Source organism: Hyaena hyaena, unplaced genomic scaffold (genome assembly GCF_003009895.1).
Source record: "Hyaena hyaena isolate Hyena2069 unplaced genomic scaffold, ASM300989v1 scaffold_1132, whole genome shotgun sequence".
NCBI classification, from domain to species: domain Eukaryota; kingdom Metazoa; phylum Chordata; class Mammalia; order Carnivora; family Hyaenidae; genus Hyaena; species Hyaena hyaena.
The window spans coordinates 417440-437536 of NW_024081763.1; positions in this window are offsets into that span (position 1 = coordinate 417440).

The window sequence follows — 20097 nt, forward strand, 5'->3', positions numbered from 1 at the left end:
TGAATTCTGGGGACGACACTCTCCAAACCACTATAACACTGTTAATTACTATAAGTCTTTTAGAAGGACTTTAATTTTCCTTAAATTTTCCCAAACACATTCAAAGCACATGTAATTTATAAACATCTACCAAAATGCTTATTGATTCTTTTTCTGCTACACTTAAGATACATTCAATTTGACATTTTAATCATTATTAAGGTGCAGCGGCCTACTGTTGTTTTTGAGGGTACGCAATGTGTTTTCACGCTTTCTGCAGTCCAGCTGCCTTTCTGGACAGGTTTCTACCGAATACAGATGTCATTATCAGGTTACAAATCCGCAGGGAGGTTTTGAGACCATTCAAATCCTGTGATCTGCTAGATGCTACCATCACTTTCAAAAGCCACATCGTGTTCAAACTGTGTTCCAGGAACAAATGACCGAAAGTGTGTCGTTTTCTTGGGTTTTACTACAAGATATACTCCTTAAAAATAAAATTTTGAAAAAATTCAGCCTCTAAGCCGCTATTTCAATGACTAAGCAAATTCAGTATGTATCACTATCTTTATAAAATGTTTAAAACACTTAAGAAGAAGGGTTTAGTATCAGAGTTCTAGAATCTTGAGAATCAAGGGATCCCGGCAACATTGACTCCCACCTTCTCTGTTTACACTTGAGAAAATGATGTCCTGGACGAGTGTGGCTCTCACAGGGACACACAGCTAGTTCGTTGAAGAAGCCACATTAAAGTTCAGCCTCCATGAGTGAGCTACTTCCCCCGTACTAACATCAGATCTGTAGGTGGCATTTTTAGAGAATCCTTCTAGATGGTGTCATTGTCTCAAAAGTGTCTCCCAGTGGTGGGTGAACTGACCGTGTTTCTTGCTTTCATTGTCACTTGGCAGCTCCAATTCTTAACAGATACACTTGGATATAAAAATTTTAGGGGCGCCTGGGTGGCTCAGTCAGTTGAGTGTCTAACTTAGGCTCAGGTCATGATCTCACGGTTCATGAGTTCAAGCCCCACATCGGGCTCTGTGCTGACAGCTCAGAGCCTGGAGCCCACTTCAGATTCTGTGTCTCCCTCTCTCTCTACCCCTCTTCCATGCACGCTCTGTCTCTCTCCCTCTCTCAAAAATAAATAGACATTTAAAAAATTTTAAGAAACTTTGTTTGGTTCTAACTTTGGTCTAGGTACTGTAAGTCACAAGGCATGAAACGTTTAAGTCGTCATCTCTGCCATCACATGGAGTGGATTATTCTATTCTAAGACTTATAATTTTATTGGCTTCAAAGAATTTATAATCCAAGCCCACTCATTAGCCAGCCAGAATGAAGAGATTGCCACCTGACTTTCCATTTGGGGCCTGTCCACAGGATAGGGAGCCCATGGGAAGTAAATCTGTGCTCTGGGCAAGTAAGCCTATGAAAGGGGGGGTCTGGCCACATGACTGAGGAGACCAAGACCCTTGCCATATTTGCAGGCTGATGACTGATTTTTCTTAAATTCACTCCAGGGCAAATGGACATATACCAAGATCCAAATCCCAAAGAGTTATTTAAGAGTAGACACTGAAATGAGGTGCAGTAAATAAACCACTGGCTAGCCTACCAATGCATCCGTCTTCCATTGCTGTACAAGTACATGCTTAGTACCTCAGAACAGCTCAAATTTATTACGTATTTTCTCTGGCAGAAACAATAAGGATGTTACCTAATGACTTGTTCTAAGGGACAGATGTCCCTCAAATTTATGCCAGCATCAACACACTTCAATTACCCACAGCAGTGACACCGAATATATACAGAACCACTCTCCTACCTCATAATTCAAGTTCATTAACTTGCTTAAAATTCTAGATATTGACTGAATAATACAATGCCTATAGTTAACAATACTTTTGTGGTGCACTTAAAAATGTTTAACAGTGTAGTTCCCATGTGAACTGTTCTTACACACACACACACACACACACACACACACACATGCATGTACATGTGTACACACACCACAAAGGGACACAAAGAAAATTTTGGAGATGATTCATGTTTATTACCTTGGTCATGGCAATGATATTACAGGTATATGCATTCGCCCCAACTCATCAAATTGTATATATTAAATATGTGCAGTTTTCATATATAAATTATAACTCAGTAAAACTGTTTCTTAAGAAACTTGCTATTCTTATAATTCTAGGATCATGTAACTTCTGCTATCAAATATTCTTATGTTTTGATCGTTTCTTTACACACCTCTCTGATCTATGCTTTCATCTGTTTGGCCACAGAGACACCTCAGTAACGCCTTCCACACCGTCCTCCCCCAAAAGGTTAGAAACCTCACTCACTTACATGTGTTTTTGCACATGAGAATTTCTTCCGAAAAAAACACCTATGCGAATTCGAATGAGAAGAAACTAAGGCACTCACTGGGGTCCACTAAAGCCTATTTCAAGCTTCTCCATCACTTTGATGATTTCTGATGGGATATAGAAATTGGCTGTCATGAGATGTAGCTGTGCCATTATGCTCTTATCAACTCTGACCCCAGAGTCCCTGTGTTCAAATCCTGCTCCACCAGAGACGAGCTGTGTGACTTCAAGTTACTCACACTCCCAGGCTGAGCACATGACAAACCCTGGTTGTTGCTATTATTTCTTCCACAGCTGTAAAGGTCAAGAATGTGTGAGTTGGTAAGATAAATGTAGTTACTTTTCTGGAAGCAAAGGCTATTTCTAACTGTGCTGCTGGAGGTAGTCTCAGCTTCAAAAATATATCACATCTAGGAGCCTGTGTTCATTAGTACTTTGGGATAACAGATTACTTTTTCTTTAGATCATGGCTTCAAAGCCTCGACTGACTCAAGGTGGGAGGTGAGGGCTATACACACACTGAGAGGATGATCCCAAATTACCGCTGAAGATTACTGAGATCAGAAAAGAGAAAAGTTCTCTATAAAGCAGTGCCTGTACAATCCAGGTGTGGAGCTCACATCACTCTTCACATCTGTATGATATGAGAAGACAGTACCTACCTCATAGAATGTTCATGAGGATCAAGTGGTCAAGAAACTTCAAACTCACACCTTGACTCGGAGTATCTGCTCTTGAAATGTTAGCTCTGCTGTTGTTATCAACATCCTCATCCTCCTCATCATCCTTATGCTTACCATCATCCTCACTATTGCCATCATCACTACCACTGTCATCTTCATCTTCATCACCATCACCATCATCATTACTATCATTATCAACAGTATCCTCACCATTTCCGTCATTACTACTACCACCACCACCACCATCATCATCTTCATCATCATCATCATCATCCCCACAATCATTTTTATCATCATCATCATCATCACCATCATCATCATCATCTTCATCATTATCATCATCATCATTATCATCACCCCCACCATCTTATCATCCAGCCTTTGTCAGGCTTTCTTTCTGACTCCAAAGCATTCCCCCTTTTTCCAGGGAGCCCCATCTTTACCCTTCTTCTCTACGACACCACACAATTCCTACCCCTCTCACTGTTATTCAGAGCCCCTCCACCAGCACCTCTGGCATCACCTCTGCATGGTGATCACCCAAAAAATCATTTTGGCCTTTTATTCTCCTCTTTCTTTTCATTCTTTCTCTAACAATTGCATTTATCCTAAAATTTCCATGAGCTCCTTTATTAAGAGTACCTATTTTCAACCTGTTCCATTTTTCACTTTCCAATTGGATATTCACTTTGGATGTCCTGCATGTAGAAAAACATATTTCAGATAGACTTTGGTATTATTTCTCCAAACTAAAATTTTCAACCTGGGCTCACTGATTTCATTTCATCAAGAAATACAAGACACAATGTAAATAGTCACAGTGGAAAGGAACCAGACAATTCTGTGAAGCCTTGTCAGGAAGATGTAGAGCCATTGCTACCACCCAGGACTATTGTCTTATCCCTGGAGGAGGTGACGTGATGGGGAGAAGACAGTGAGAACCCCTGAGTCAAACAAGACTCATGGGGCTAATGGAGCAGGCTAGGCTCTATGATCCTATCCCAGAGCGAAGCCTCTTCAAAGCTGGTAACAGGGGTGTCAGCAGATGTACTTATTAAAGATTGGGAGTGGGTCAAGGAAGGGAAGGCTGATGTTTCTTCTCCTCTTGGTCTGCAGTTCATTGGTGGTGGACCAGACTACATCCCTACACTTTGCTGACACAGGCATGTTTGGGTTTCCCTTGGGTCAAGTGGTCCTGGTGGGAAATGAACTGGCATAGACTGTCTTTTCGGTAAGCCAGCAAAAGGACCATTTGTTGGAGGCCAGTAGAACCAGAACTAGGAGTCACTGGAAGAAGGCAAGTCAAATACAATGTCCCACATCAGGGAAATGTACAGCGGGGCGTCTTGTAGAGTCTCTGCAAACAAATCACTCCATGCCACGGGAGAGCAAGCAGACAGATGCTGCCATAAAGAGCCTCAGTGCCGATCTGGGTTTCCCAGAGAATCAGAGAGCCCAGGAGAACACCACTGCCCTGTCTGCTCTGAGAGGAAGAGAGACCATCCCACATGTCATCCTTTCACCATAAGCTTCTGGTGTTTGGAATGTAGCACAGATATTGGTCGGCTCAGGCTGTTAGCACAACATACCGCAGATGGAAATTTCTGTCTCATAGTCTGCAGGCTGGAAGTGCAGGCTCAGGCTTCCAGAAGGGTCAGTTTCTCCAGAGTCCTCTCTGCTTGGCTTGCAGATGGCCGCTTTCTCACTATGTCTTTTCTCTGTGCATGAGCATCCCTGGTGCCTCTTCCCTTCTTATAGGGACACTGGATTGAGACTCCAGCTTTATGACCTCATTTAACCATAATGATCTCTTTAAAAACCCTATCTCCAAATATAGTCATATTGAGGGTTAGGATACCAATATAGGACTTTGGGGTGGGACACAATTCAGCCCGTAACATCACTTAAAGACCCATCATCGATTCATGGATAGTGTTTATAGTAATCTTGATAACACTGTCTAATTGTAGGGCACCAGGAAGGGGACTCCCAGACCTGAGTCATAGCACTAGTGTCAGCACTCATGGTCCCCTTCCTCTAACTTATCCAAAAATATTCTGAACTTCTTTCCATTTATTTTATTTGCATGAGGATGGGACTGTGCCTACTGATTTAGTTCAATCAGGAGCAAGCTTCAGAGGGGTGGGTGGCTGCAGGTAATGGCAGGGCGGTGGGTTAGCTGCTGGGAATGTCACTAGCAGGGACCACATGATTTGCTTAAACATATAATATCCCCTATGCCCTGTTTCATTCCTGAGGTTATGTGTGGATATGCTTCATTGTCTAATCAGATATGTAGGGCATTGTGGTATTCCTTCCTTTTAACCGATCAGCTCTTGAATCTATTTATAAAGCCTACCAGTTTACTGTTTTTCATTTCCTCCTCTTTGTTCAGAAGGAAGAGGTATCTAAAGCTCTTTGGAAAGAATCCCTCTGTATTTAAGGACTTAAATATTCTCTCTTCAAATAAAATCTCTGCAAGAGAAAGAGATGCTAGTACAGCAGTGAGCCTTTCAGGTGTTCACACCCACGAGAAAGGACCAAAGCAAGGCCCCTTGACTCTGTGAATGCCATAGAGTCTTCGAAAGATCCCAACTGAGTGTCAGATCTGGAGCCCACGCATCAGTGAAGTATGTTTACCACTGTTCCCTATACTTTGTGCCTGATGAATCTCAGGGAGAGGAGCGTGGCTTGTAATGTAAGGCTGACAAGCCCAAGAGAGCAAGGCAGATGACTGTAGAAGTTGAATCTCTCTCTGGCAGCACCACCGCCACAACTGAGACTCCAGCACTCTCTAACGCGATGACCCCTGTGTCCTGCAGGATGCCCGCTGCCTGTGGGCCCTCACACAGGTCTCTTCTGCAGCTCAGACCCACCATCTGGTCCTAAGGAGCTGTGAGCACACATTCTGACCTATCCTTCCATGCTTTGGCCATTCCCTCAGCCTGAAGAGTTTTTGTGCCCCTTCCTCACCATCTCTCGTTTCCTCCACGACCTCAGAGACCTAGTCCAGATGGCCTCCCACCCCCGCTGACTGAGGTAGAAACCTCCCCTCCTGTTCCAATGGCCCCTCTTCTCTCCCTGCTGCTGAAACCCCGTGGCTGACTTGTCTGTGATCTCTCGTGAGCTGAGAGCTGTCACAGGCAGGGTCTGTCACGTCTGTACATCCTCGACACCTCGCAGGATCTTGAGCACATGGTGAGCACTCGGTTAGCGACCAGGAGACGATGTATCAGAAAGGCATCCTTAGAATGACTAAACTCACCCTTCATCAAATGGAAGAAGTAAGATATATAACCTGGTTCACGTTGAGCTGTCAGTGAGAGCAATTGTGACATCATCTACTCTAAAATACATTGAAAGTCATTGGAGGAAGTCACTTTGCTGATTCTCCTGGATGGGTGCAGACATCAAGTGACAGCAGGTGTGTTCAGGATGCAAAGGAGAGCAAAGTGCCCCTTGGCCAAGTGTGGGCTCTGGTTGTGGTAGGACCACCGATGAGCAATTAGGGGCGAGCTCACTGAAGTGGGATACTCTGTGGGGACGAGCTTCACGTCCATGAATACATCCTGGCTTATTCTATTTTACAGCTGCACATGCTACCAAGGCTGGGTGTCATTGTTTCCTTTTTTTATAGAATGTCTGTATAAATAGAGCTCAGCTGGTAGTTCAATTTGAGTTATAATGTTGGAATTTTTAACATGACTGTAGGAGTCTGGTACAAGAAAAAACATTTAAAATATTTCAGTGGAAATGCAGATATCAGAGGGATAAGTTGATATTAAAATATTGACAAGTGGCTTTCTTGTCTAAGTGCAATCTTCTCAGGCAAAGGACAAACGATTTCCCGGGGTGTCATTTTGTTGTCTTACTTGCATGTGTTCTAAGCTTAAGGACACTCTAATGTATCACTGAGAAAGATGGGGTCTGGTCATGACCCCTCCACTGTAATTGACCATCTAAATACACATGGGTCTGGTGTAGCAGGAAGACCAGCACCAGGGGACAGAGCCCATGATCTCTTCATTGTTGGCTTCCCACGAGGGAACTGGCCCTAGCCTTTATCTAAAAAGTAGGAGAATTTAATTAGGAACAATCTTTTTTAACTCTCAGATTTGAGTTCGCTCTCTTTATTTGGCTGGGACCAGACATTTTCTTCCCATGCACATGCTGGCGTTCACTTGCGCAAAACAGAGACTTACAAAAAAAAAAAAAAAGTAAACCTAATTTTAACAACCAGAGTTGGTACACTCTCCAAACTGAGGCAGCATACCAAAATGAAAGTAGCGCGAGCACCCCACAGCCCTGTTCCTGAGGTCAGAGTCTGGATGGCCACGACCCCTCCGGCGTATCTTCCTTCCCAGCTACTCACCTCACTGTCGCAGGAAATCTTTGACTTTTCCTTATAAATTGTGAAATGTCTCAAGGATGAAACATAAAAGTCACCTACAGACCCAAGCACTCAGATTTTATAGGTCTTATAGTTCCGAGCATTAGTGGTAGAGCCCTATGAGTTTTCCTAGACGAAATAAAACAATAAAGATTCGTTAATAGTCCTGTCCTTCCATCCACATGTATTTCTCTCTGGAGGATGAGATAGATCATCTCCACATATTTTTATAATATATTTTCTGAGTAATATATATTATATACGAATATATATATATATAAGATTGCGTTTATATATGATAGTACTTGTGACTATATACATAAATCTTGTATAATCTTGTCTTTCATCAACTTGATACTTTTTTTAAGTATAATTAGCATACAATATTATATTAGTTTTAGGTGTACATCATATTGATTCAACAATATGAGCTTGATACTCTTGAAGAGCCATGGTCAGTTTTGGTTTTAGAGAACTTCTTTTGATTTGATTTGATTTGTTTGTTTCAGAAATGCTCACCAATCTGGTCAGAAACCAAATGACTAACTGGTGTCAAGTATTTGATTTTCTTTATTTTTTTCCCATAGTTTCTTAAGGTGGAAGCTTAAGATTTGGGACCTTCCTTCTTTTCTAATATGAATAGTTTTTTTACTATAAATCTCCCTGTAAGCACTGCTTTAGCTGCATCCTACAAATTTTGAGATATGGTGTTTTCATCATTTTTATTACGTTTGAAATATTTTTACTATGCACTTCCTCTTTGACTCATGGGTTGCTATGAGGCATACAATTTGATTTCCAAATATTTAAAGATTCTCCAGATAACTTTCTGTTATTGATTTCTAATTTCTTCTTTACTTAAGAAAATACTTTGTGGGCTTTTTCTTCTTTTGAATTTGTTAAAGCTTGCTTATGGCCCAGAGTGTGGCTATCTTGATAAATGTTCCATGTGTAGTTTAAAAACATAAAATTTCTTCTGCTGTTGTCTGATGAAATGCCAGTTTAGTGAAGTTGTTTGTTTGGATCGCCTGTATCTTCACCGATTTATTGACACTTTGTTCTCTTCAGTTCAGAGAGGGGAGTACTGAAGACCTCAGCTCTAATTATAGATCTGTCTATAGCTCCACTTCTATCAGTCTTGTTTTACATATTTTAAAATCCTTTTGTTATGTGTACACACATTTACTATTGTCATCATCTTCTTAGGGAATTGATTCCTTTACCATTGTGCCATGTCCCTCTTTAACTCTGATAATATTGTTTGGAAACCTACTTTGTATGAACTAAGTATAGCTACTCCAGCTTTCTGTTTAGAAGGCGCATTTTTTCCATACTGTTACCTTTTCTGTGTCTTTATATTTATAGGAGGTTTCTTATATACAGCACATAGATGGGTCTTATTTTTATCCAATCTAACTTCGTATATGTTCACTTCATGTGTTTAGACCATGCACATAAATGTAAGGATTGATATTTTGGATTTAAACACACCATGTTGTTAGTGGTTTTGTACTCAGTTCATCTTTTCTTTATGTCTTTATTCATCTTTTCCTGTCTTCTCCTGGGTTATTTGAGCAGTTTTTCCATTTTGATTCCATTTTAATTTCTATTGCTGAATTATTATATAAACTTCTTTTTACAAAATCTCTGGAAACAACAGACATTGGAGAGGATTCAGGGAAAAGGGAACCATTTTGCACAATGCAAACTGGTGCAACCACTCTGGAAAATAGGATGGAGGTGCCTTTAAAAAATTAAAACTAGAACTACCCTGTGATCCAGCAATTGCACTACTAGGTATTTAGCCAAAGGATACAAAAGTACTGATTCAAAGGGGCACATGCACCCCAATGTTTATAGCAGCACTATCAATAATATACAAATTATGGAGAGAGCCCAAATGTCCATTGACTGATGAATGGATAAAGAAGATGTGGTGTACGTATACGATGGAATATTACTCAGTGATCAAAAGGAATGAAATCTTGCCACTTGCAACAATGTGAATGGAACTATAATGTATTATGCTAAGCAAAGTAAGTCAGAGAAAGACAAATACCCTATGATTTCACTCATATGTGGAATTTAAGAAATCAAACAGATGAACGTATGGGAAGGGAAGGAAAAATAAGGTAATAGAGATAAGATAAAAACAGAGAGGGAGGCAAACCATAAAAGACTGTTAAATACAGACAACAAACTGACGGCCACTGGAGGGGAGCTGATGGAGGGATGAGCTAGATGGAGGATGGGCATTAGGAGAGCACCTGTTGGGATGAGTACTGGGTGTTACAGGTAACGGATGAATCACTGGGTTCTACTCCTGAAATCAATACTACATAGTATATTAACTAACTCGAATTAAAATAACCTTTTAAAAGTTAGCCGTAGGGAGAAAAACAATAAAATTAGAACTTCATCTCACACAATAACGACAAAAACAAATTCTGGATGGAAAAAAGATCTAATTGTAAGTACAAAACTAAAAATGTGAGAGTTCCGATTCCTACTTGGAGATGTAAAAAGCTGGGAAGAAATATCACTCATATTTTTCCAACGTAAACTCCACATCGAGTTGTACCCATCAGGGAGTGAAGGCCGCAGAGCAGCCAAATAGTTTGCAGAGAGACCAGTGCCTAGGGGAAGAGATGAAACTCTGGTATTTGATGATACAGGGCAGAAGCTGGGGGACCCTGGTGAGTAAAATTGTGCTAGAACTTTCCATAAATTGGTGAAGGCCAAGTGCAGGCAGCTCCTGGGAGAAGCAGATAATGGAGGCAGGATGCTTTTTATCACACACTTCTACCAGACGCTAGAGGGGGAGACTGAGGAGTCTCCAGAGAGCTGCCATGGCAGACGCATGAGGCTCCCCCTGTATCTCGCTCCCCTTTCTTCCCCACGGAATAAGTCTTGGTGTGTGGAGAGCGGGGTAGGTGGCAAAGCTGTCCTGCAGCTGGAGGAAGGGGCAGAATAAAGGCCTCTGCTCTGGGGTGGGGACAGGAATACAGCAGAAGGAGGCACACTCATGAAAGCTGTGTCCCTGAGCGCCTGGAACACAAGTGCCTCTAAGACTGAAGCTTAGACTGTCAGAAAACTCCACCCACCCGCCATCAGGTCTCAAGCATCAGTTGAAAGTACTCATGAAAGGGGCGCCTAGAAGGCCCAGTCGACAAAGTGTCTGATGTCAGCTCAGGTCATGATCTCGCCACTCAGAGTTCGAGCCTCGCGTCAGGCTCTGTGCTGATGGCTCAGAGCCTGGAGCCTGCTTCAGATTCTACGTCTCTCTCTCTCTTTCTCTGCCCATCCCCTGCTCTCTCTCTCTCTCTGTCTCAAAAATAAATAAACATTAAAATAAGTACTTATGAAATGTTGCTGGGAAAGATACAAGAGACTCTGTCAGAGAAAAGAAAGAGTAAAAGCTGAACATGGGCAGACATGAGGAGAAACCTCTAGAAAACCAGCTCCCCATACAAAACACAAAAAACCACCTGCAAGAATTTGAAGCCTGCGGTTCCCTGAAGGTAATGATCCTAACAACCTCAAACCCACTCAACTCCTAAGTAAATCAAGGGTCAAATAATTTCAGACCTGGTCAGTGAGCCCTGGTGTATAAGCCAGGTCCAGCCCACTGCCTGCTTGGTGAAGGAGACTTTTGGGGACCCAGCCACACCCGCCTGTTTCCTTATCCTTGGGGGTTGCATTCAAGCCACAATGGCAGAGTTGCGGAGAACTAATGGCTCATGAGTCTTAATATACTTGCACTTGGCCCTTTACATAGACTGTTTCCTGACCTTTTGACTAGATTAGTCAAAACTGCACAGGAAGGAATATGAGTAAAATGAAAGATGTGCCCCTTTCCAAGCATAAAACTATTTCTAGTTTCTACTTTGGGAATCTTCCGACAAAAACTACAAGCATAAACAACACACACACACACAGAGAGAGAGAGAGAGAGAGAGAGAGAGAGAGAGAAGAGCAACATGCTCTCAAGAAACAAAACAATAAAACTAAACTCAGACATGATACAGATGTTGTAACTGATGGGGAACCTCAACAACAATTAGAAGCATGTTGATGCTGGAATCTCTGATGGAGAAGGTGTATAACAAGATCAGATGAGCAGTATCAGCAAAGAAAGTGTAGGAAAAAGTCAGACAGAATGTTAGAGATGAAAAATTCGGTAGTAGAAATGCGGATGCTCTCACGGGTTCATCGTGTAGCCGAGGAAAGGGGCAGAGTCCTTGACAAAGTACCACACAGAGTCACCTGGTGAAACGTGAAGAAGGAGCGACTACAAAGCAAAAAGGGCATCCAATACCTGTGAAAAAATATCAAATAAGGGCGCCTGGGTGGCTCAGTCACTTAAGCATCTGGCTCTTGATCTCGGCTCAGGTCATGATATCACAGTTTGTGAGATGGAGCCCTGCTGTTGGCACAGGGTCTGCTTGAGATTCTTTCTCTCTCTCTCTCTCTCTGTCCCTCCCCCACTTGCTCTCTCTCCATCTCTCTCAAAATAAATTAATGTACTTAAAAAGAAATTTTAAAAATATGTTAGATAGTTGAGTATGTGTATTGTAGGAATCCCAGATGGGGAAGAGGAGACAGTGCATAACAAAATTCTATGAAATAATGACAGAATATCCCAAAAGGATTTGCAAATCCCCAACCCCAGCTCCATGAAACTCAAAAACATTAAGCAAAATATATACTAAAAATAAAAACAAGCTAACACAAAACAGAGATGTATTTTATTCTCACAGTTGAAAATTAAGACAAAAAACATCACGAGGAGAGCCAGATTTTTTAAAAATAGGCATTTAATAAAGAGGAACAAAGGTAAGAATTTTAGAAAAATTCCTATCAGACTCCATGCAAATAAAAACATAATGCACTGACAAATTGAAAGCTCTGAAAGAAAAAAAATCTGTCATTGAGCATCTAATACTCTGAAGTATAATATACTCAGAATATAAAAATAAATAAAGGCTTTCTCAGACAAATGAAAACTGAAAGGATTCATTGTCAGCAGACTTATTCTACAAGAAATGTTAAAATCGGGGCACCTGGCTGGCTCAGTTGGTAGAGCATGTGACTCTTGATCTCAGGGCCATGAGTTCAAGCCCCAATGGATGTAGAGATTACTTAAAAATAAAATCTTTAAAAAAAAAAGAAATGTGAAATCATTCTCAAGGCAAAAAAAATATAATACCAGACAGAAACTTGAATCTACAAAATGATAAAAAGAGTGTAAAAAACGTAATAAATAAAAGTAACTTAAAGCTCATTTTATTCTTTTAAATCGCTCTAAGCGATAACTGTGTGAAACAAAATACTGTCACACTTTATAGTCGGTTTATAGTTATGTAAAATTCAACTGTTGGGCAACAACATTGCAAACAAGAGGGAAGAATTTGCTACACACAGTTGTAAGGTTCTGACATATGAGAAGGTATACTATTAACTACATATAATTTCTGATTCAGTGAAGATCTACATTTTAAATTTAGGACAACCATCAGAATTTTTTTTTAGTTTTATTTATTCCAATATAGTTAACATACGGTGGTATGGAAACATACGGTTTCAGGAGTACATCATCATAACTCAACATGCCATACATCACCCAGTGCCCATCATGACAAGTGCCCTCCTTAATCCCCATCACCTAATACCCTCATCTCCCACTCCCCCACCTCCTGTAACTGTCAGTTTGTTCTCTGTCATTAAGAGTCTGTTTCTTGGTTTCTCTCTCCCTCTTTCTTTTTCTTTGCTCATTTGTTTTCTTTCTTAAGTTCCACATATGAGTGAAATCATGTGGTATTTGTCTTTCTCTGACTGATTATTTCAGTTACCATTATACTCTCTAGCTCCACCCATGTCCTTACAAATGGCAGGATTTCATTATTTTTTATGGCTGGGTAATATTCCATTGCGCATATATACACCACACCTTCTTTATCCATTCATCACTCAGTGCACACTTTGACTGCTTCCATACCTTGGCTATTGTAAATAATGCTGCTATAAACATTGGGGTTCATGTATCTCTTTGAATTAATGTTTGCTTATTTATTTACTTATTAGTTATTTATTTTTGAGAAAGAGAGGGAAAACACAAGTGGGGGAGGGGCAGAGGGAGAGAGAAAATTTTTCTTTTAAATTCAAGTTAGTTAACATACAGTGTAGTACTGGATTGAGGAGTAGAACCCAGTGATTCATCACTGACATATAACACCCAGTGCTCATCCCAGCAGGTGCCCTCCGTAGTACCCATCACTCATCTCGTCCATCCCCCCACCTACCTCCATTCTAGCAACCCTCAGTTTGTTCTCTATTTAAGGGTCTCCTATGGTTTGCCACCCTCTCTGTCATCTTATTTTTTTTCTCCCCTTCCCCTATGGTCATCTATTTTTTTAAAATTCCACATGGGGCGCCTGGGTGGCTTAGTCGGTTAAGCGTCCGACTTTCGCTTAGGTCATGATCTCGCGGTTCGTGGGTTCAAGCCCCGCGTCGGGCTCTGTGCTGACTGCCAGCTCAGAGCCTGGAGCCTGTTTCAGTCTGTGACTCCCTCTCTCTCTGACCCTCCCCTGCTCACGCTGTCTCTCTCTCTCCTAGAAATAAATTTAAAAAACATTAAAAAAAATTTAAAAAAATAAAATAAAATTCCACATGAGTGAAATCATATATTTGTCTTTCTCTGACATTGCCCTTTGCATAATACACTCCAGTTCCATCCACATTGTTCCAAGTGGCAAGATTTCATTTTTTTTTGATCACTGAGCAATATTCCTTTGTATATATAAGCCACAGCTTCTCTATCTATTCATCTGTTGATGGATATTTGGGCTCTTTCCATAATTTGGCTATTGTTGATAGTGCTTCTGTAAACATTGGGATGCATGCGGCCCTTTGAATCAGCATTTTTGTATCCTTTGGCTAAATACCTAGTAGTGCAATTGCTGGGTCATAGGGTAGTTCTATTGTTAATTTTTTGAGGAACCTCCACACTGTTTTCAGAGTGGCTGCACCAGTTTGCATTCCCACCAGCAGTGCAAGAGTGATCCCCTCTCCGCATCCTCGCCAACATCTGTTGTTGCCTGAGTTGTTCATTTTACCCATCTGACAGGTGTGAGGTGGTATCTCACTGTGGTTTTGATTTGCATTTCCCTGATGAGGAGTGGTGTTGAGCATCTTTTCATGTGTCTCTTAGCCATCTGGATGTCTTCTTTGGATAGGTGTCTACTGTGAACTTTTTCTTAGCACAATTTTTTCTTTCTTTAAAAAAAGGGTTTTTTTTTAACGGCTTTTATAACATACCTTCGTCTTCTTAATGATCTGAAGCCTATTTATTTAAAAATGTTTGAGTTTGGTATTTTACATTTCAGGTTCCCCTGGTGCATGCCCCTACTAGCTGTAGTTTCCAGAGGATTTTCATAGAGGCGTTTGCAATGTGTGTTTCTAAATTTTGAAACGGTACCAATTTTGCCTGTCAGTCCACAAATCCTCGATGGAGAAAGCATCCTTCCATCTACTTTTGGCGTTCCGTTTGATTCTTCCAGATGAATCAGCAAGATAGCTGGCCTAGGACCAATTTTTATATTAATCCCTCTAATTAGATTGCCCCTAACCTCAGTCCAGTAAATCTGGACTCCGCATTCAGGCAAAATTCTGGTCTGGAGTTCTCTTTTCTCCTGGAAGACATTTCTCAGAGGCAAGGCAGGCCTGAGCCATCCCCCATCTGGACCGGCAGGATGCACTATCTCTGCTTGCAGCTTCCCGGTATCGCTGGTTCGGTGGTTCGTGCCTGGGCTTGAAACCCGCTTCCCTGTACTCCCTGGGCCCGGGCACCAGCCAGCCCCTCGGCCACACCTGGCATCTGGGCCTTCGTGTGAGCAGCTCTTTCTTGGAGACTCAACCTCGTTTAAAAACCAGAAATACATACATGTATTACTTTGATAAATCTTAAAAACAAAACAAAACTATCTCTAAAATGTTTCTGCCCAGACTTGGTGATTCAGGGACACCCCATGGGAACCTACTCGCCTGCATCCTCAGCCTCTGTCTCTCTCCCTATGAGTCCACCGAGGGCACTTCTGACCCCGGAGAATCTTCTGGAGCCACGCGCCACATGCCACAGCCCCTGAAGCTGCCCCCCTTGCATGCAGCCTGCCACGCGCGCCTGGGTGTGTGGGAAGTTGAAGTGCGAATCTGAAGTTATGTCCCCCCACCTCGCCCACACTCAGTGCATCTCTGCTTCCTCAGCTCTTGTCCCAACAAAGGAGGATTTGCATGACCCCACTTACCTGTAAGATGTTTCCGAGGCAACTCTCTGTCAGAGACGGGCTTCCCATGCAGTGAGGTGTCTGGACTCCAAGAGCCTGCAGGCATTACTGCAGGAAGACTAAAAACCCAGAGTGACAGGAGAGGCAGGTTCCAATCCTGCTCTCTCAGTAACTCACAGTGCAACCTCACACAGCCCCCAGGTAACTCTGGGCTTCTGTTTCCTTCTGGGCAAAAGGCAGCATGAGATGTTCACCCCGTCTAATGAAAAGCATGGTAAGAACAGTTAAAAAGAAATGAGGAAGGATGACCTGATACACATTCGTATGATTACCCTGCAAACTCAAACCTTCTTATCTTTTTTCAAAAGTGTCTGATTATTTTGAAGTCGTCGTCATTTTCTGCCTATATTTCTTCAACCATGGTTTGCATAAGAAAATCACCTTCTTTCTTTTGCAGCCAGATGTGTCTGGTTGACTCTTGTGTCTGGTTTTCTCATTTTTACTTTGGACGGAGGGGGTGAAATATGGCTGGTGTCACTAGCGATAGGCATCTTCTCTCCGTCTTCTGTGACAGCCCTCCCCAAAGTCACCAGCACTGGGTGCCAGGTGTAGGACACGTGTGTGTGGCGGCTGAGGGTGGCGCGGATTGTCATACCACAGCTTCCTCCCTGTGTCTCACTCTCGTGCACAAGAGGGGTACAAACATATGGAGGTGCGGGCTATCCCCAGATTGCCTCAGACTCATCAAAACCCCTCATCCACAAACCCACACCATTGCCCTCTGTTCATGAGCCATTCTTGTGCATCATGGAAAAAATTCAACTTTGTACCTGGGTGGCATCGGCCAACAGGACAGGGCTCGAGCAGGTGCTCCCAGAATGGAGCAAGTACAGTGAGTGTAGGACTGAACAGAGGTGGGTTTCATGGTGGGGGGTGCGGGGAGATGAGGGGTCATCCCTGAGATGCCTGGGAGCCTCGAGAATGACATACACCCGTTCCAGGAGGAGAAGCCCTGGAGAAGGTGGTGCCCAGGTATGGTCTTGGTGTGAGAGGCATCCCCCAGGTCAGCTGTGAGCCAGGCTGGAACAATGGAGCGAACTCACATCCCAGATCTGCCTAGGACAAAAATTGCCCACTGGGATTTCACTTTTGCCTTAACCTATAGATCAATTTGGGGAGAACTGAAGTCTTTCTATGTTGAATGTCTCAATCCATGAACAAAATATATCTCTATTTGCTTAAGCTTTCTTTGATTTCCTTCATCAGCACTTTGCAGATTTAAGCATGAAGATCCTGTGTGTGTTTAGGTATGTATCTTACTAATTACCTTTTTTTTAAAAGTAGGTTTTACATCCAGCACAGAGCCCAATGTGGGGCTTGAACTCATGAGCTTAATGTCAAGACCTGAGCTGAGATGAACAATCAGAGGCTTAACTGACTGAGCCACCCAGGCGCCCCATTAATTACATTTTAATGAAACAAAATCGGCTGCTTGTTGGAAACAGCCATCCAACTTCCATCAATTCTAAAATTAAATCAAAACTGTAACAAGATATCAAAGGATCAAGTCTCTAGCTTGAATATTCACAGTGATTAGTACTTGTTCTAGGTACTAGCACTTAAGCTGTACAATTAGATAATTTTGAGCTACGAGTCCTGTATCTGTATATCCATCTATGTACCATCTACCATGTATCTACTTACCTGCTATCATCTATCATCTACTTACTGATCTATCATCTATTTACATACCTCCATAATACATCTACCTATCCATTTATTGATCTGTCGTCCATCCTCTTCCCTGTCATCTATCAATCTTTAACTTTTATCTTCAAAGCACTTTAATCAGCAGCTCAGGATGAATGAAGGTGTAATTTGCATTTCATTTACTTGTCTTCTCTGTTATTATTCTGCTTTCCCCATCCTTTATGCCTCATCTGAATAATTAGTTTGCACACTCTTCAAAACCACACGCTTGGATGGAAACTAAAGGTCATTCACCTCCACATTTTGACAGCAGGGACCTTAGCTAAGTCAGTGTTTGTGCTCTTTGAGTTCAAAGGAAGACTTGTCCAGTGACTGAACACTTCTACTGTGTGCAAGATTAATGAACACAGTAGAAATGACATTTTAATTCAAATATTTAGACTATTTACAGAGCCTTCACTTAATAAGTGACCCACTCAGATGAGATACTTTTATCTTAAGCAACATAAGATTAATTGGAAATAAAAAAGACTGACTATAATTCAGGATAAAAAATATTCGTATGATTCCAATTATTTCTTTTATAATTCATGCTAATGAAAATTCCAGAAGATACATGTACTATAATCTTTGTTGTGGCCAGTACTGGATAGGATATGACCTTTAAGATCTAAAATAAATTTAAATTTAAAATGAATTAACTTTCTGTTATCACAGCCACCTCTCTTAAACTTCCTGATATTTTAGGAAACTGACTGAACTCTGGAAATAAAAGCAGTTGCTCAAGATACATTGTGTGTGTGTGTGTGTGTGTGTGTGTGTGTGTGTTCAGGTTAAAAGCTAGACTATCTTTAACTGAGAGATATATAAAGCTTTGTTTTCCCAGAGAACTCAGATCTATTTTAATACCTTCTAATTCAAAAATAGGATGTTATAATATATTATAAACTAATAACTTTTATTATCCAGACATTGCATACACTCATCTGGATTTCTTAATTACAAACTTATGACCACATATCAACTAAGCATTTGCAGTATGAGATGACTTTTCAGTAAAGAAACTTACCCTAGAGCTGTATCCAACCCAGAGCCTAAGCTTTGGAATGGAGCCAAGAGAGAACACAGGTAGGATAGACCATTTCTGTGGGCTGACAGTGTGATTCCCTCAGGGCCAGTATGGTGTCATTAATTTCGATTAACCAACTTCTAGCATCAGTTGTACACCCGATGGAAGGTACTAAATTCATGTCTGTTGAGCAGAGCGAGCCTGGATGGGTGGAAACAAGCAAGCATTAGAGTCAGGCAGACATACACACATGGCTGCACAAACAAAACAGAAGTCACCAGGTACCAAAAGACAAGTAGATGAAAATGGCTGAGTATTCCTAGAAGCCAGAAACAACAAATGGTCAATGATGGTTAGGAAGACGTGGACGGAGGTGGTGGCGTTCTTATCTAATTTTGAGTGTGTTCTAGAAGATAAAACAGTAGACTCTGGGAACCCCAGATGGCAGGAGTAAGAAAAAGAAAGCTTTACCAGTGACTCTGGCTGAGAGGAAGTCATCCGAGGGCCAAGAGCCAGGAGAACCAAGCCATGAAGAGGGACAGTAAGAAAAGGCAACTGGATTCAGCAACGTTGAGATGTAATCTCCAGAGAAAGGTGATGGACAGAATTAATTTGACTGCAGAAGTTATCTGTATTTACTTCAACATGTGTTTCTGAGCACCCGCTCTCTGCCAATGCCTGGGCATAGGATGGAGAAAGGAAGCGTTCTGTTCTGCCTACTGGGTTATTGGGCCATACAGTCTGGTAGGTGAGATAGATGACACCACCCACCAAGCATGTGACTAAGAAAGAGCCAGAAGGTGACAGTGGGGGCTCTCAATAGAGTCACAGAAAGCTGCTGAATGCTTTGAAGGTGGGAGTGGTGATGCAGTTGTACACTTTTAAACATTCACTACAATGGATCAGAGAAGTGCAAGAATAGAAGGGGTTACCCAGGACTTAGGGTAGAAGGATTTCTACCTAGAAATAGAAGGATTGCTCATGGCAATCCAGGCAAGATGGGAGAGAGAGGTAGAGAATAAGAATATTGGTATAGAAGGTATATTCTGGAAATCATTGGCAGATCTTAGTAAAGTACAGCGGAAGACAGTGGTGGCTTTTGAGTGTGGGGCCTGAGAAGCTAGGGGCACCATTTGCAGAGGAGGAAACGTCTAGGAAAGAAGCACTTTGGGGCAAGAGAAAAGAATAACATGATACTGGAAATATCCAGCCTGTCAGTTAAGACCTGCAAGTCAGAACTGTCCTGAGTACTTGACATGTGTTTTCTTCCCACAACCTCACTGCCACTTCTATTCTACAAAAGAGAAAATGGAGGTAAAATGTGGATAAGCGATTTGCCCAAGATCACGTAGCCGAAGAAGAGCAGAGTTAGGTGCCAACCCAGAAAGTCTGAGTTTGTTTTAGGAAATGATGGCTTGGAGGTGTATGTGGAACATGGCAGCGGAGAGGTCACCTCAGCACTCAGATATGGGTCCAGAGCTCAGAGACCGTCTTCAGGGGAGGTAGGCAATTGAAAATCTCTGATATAGGTAGGAACAAATGAGAGTTGAGTATTTAAGGTAGGTGTTGTTGAGTCTTCTTTCAGTAAGAGAAAGAAATGAAACAG